Source organism: Lactuca sativa, chromosome 8, assembly GCF_002870075.4.
Source record: "Lactuca sativa cultivar Salinas chromosome 8, Lsat_Salinas_v11, whole genome shotgun sequence".
NCBI lineage: Eukaryota > Viridiplantae > Streptophyta > Magnoliopsida > Asterales > Asteraceae > Lactuca > Lactuca sativa.
The window spans coordinates 136,046,960-136,048,389 of NC_056630.2; the positions used below are offsets into that span (position 1 = coordinate 136,046,960).

General features: G+C 43.6%; 1 non-coding gene across 1 annotated transcript; it reads right to left on the reverse strand.

Moving 5' to 3' along the window:
- Positions 1-1,107: 1,107 nt before the first annotated feature.
- LOC111918393 (U6 spliceosomal RNA) lies at positions 1,108-1,212 on the reverse strand. Its single transcript, XR_002859208.1, has one exon. It is a non-coding gene; the product is annotated as a U6 spliceosomal RNA (small nuclear RNA).
- Between the last annotated feature and the right edge of the window lie 218 nt (positions 1,213-1,430).

Below are 1,430 nucleotides of genomic sequence, written 5' to 3' on the forward strand. Positions count from 1 at the left end.
TCTCCAAGGGAAGCTTCTCCCTCTGTAGAACTCAGATCCAAGCTTGCACTCCAACTTCTAGCCTTCACAAGAATCTCCTCTTCTTCTTTACTAACACCCAAAGGCACTTTTAGCTCCAAAAATACTCACACCAGCTTAGAACAAAGGTTGGCTCTCTTTTAGGGTTTCACTCACTCAAATGGTGGCTGAGGATAAGGCCATAACCTTATTTATATAGGGCTCATGTCTAAATTAGGGTTTTGCATCTGGGTCGGTTACGCCCAACGTACTTCATGGAGTCCGCGTTTATTATAAGCGAATGAGTACGCGCAGCGTACTCTTCAGTACGCCCAACGTACTCCTTTACAACATTTTCCATTTAGGGGCTTCTCTTGACAATTTGGAGAAGAGGAAGGGTTAAACAGATATACCCAATTTCCCGGATGTTACATCTATGGGCTAATGATAAATAGAGTTTGGAACACAGACCCATAATCCATCAAATCCGAGACTGTGAATTTCTTTGGTTTGTGAATTTCATTGGTTCTAAATTTTGTGAGTCTTGCATTGATTGTCCCAAAATTTTGAATTCAAGGTTCAAAAAATTGAGCCTTGAAGATTGTATATACTTGGAGAAGCCATTTAGCATGGAGGAAATAAAGGATGCTATTCAGAATTGTGGCAATGAAAATGCTCTAGGTCATGACGGATTCACATTTAAATTCTTAAAAAAGTTATGTATTTTTTACATGCAAATATCATGAGGTTTGTCAAATACTTTGAAGATAATGGAAAGCTTTCAAGATGGTGTAATTCCTCCTTTATCACACTTGTAAGATCCCATTCTGGCACGTATCACAATATTGTCCGTTTGCGGCTCCCGACACGAAAACTTCCCAGGGGGTCACCCATCCCTGAATTGCACTCATGCGGACACGCTTAACTGTAGATTTCTTATGAGATTTGCTGCACTCACGGCTTTAAAACGCGTTGTGACAATGAAGGTATCCACACCCTTATAAGGCGACGCTTAGTTCTCCTTCCAAGCCGATGTGGGATCAGGTGCAACCCACCTTCACCCCCCATTATAGGGTTCGACGTCCTCGCCGAACACATCGACCCGTGCCCCAGCTCTGATACAATTTCTCAATTTGTGCGTGTCGTCCTTGCACAGGGGCCATGCTAATCTTCTCTGTATCGTTCTAATTTTATCGGATGGCCCCGAAGTGGGTTGCACCTGATCCCACATCGGCTGGGAAGGAGAACTAAGCATTCCTTATAAGGGATGTGGATACCTTCCCTATCACAACGCGTTTTAAATTCATGAGGGCAGCAGATCCCATAAGAACTCTGCAGTTAAGCGTGCCCGAGCGATATCAATCCAGGGATGGATGCCCCATGGGAAGTTTTCGCATTGGGAGCCCAAAACGGACAATATTATGATACGTGCT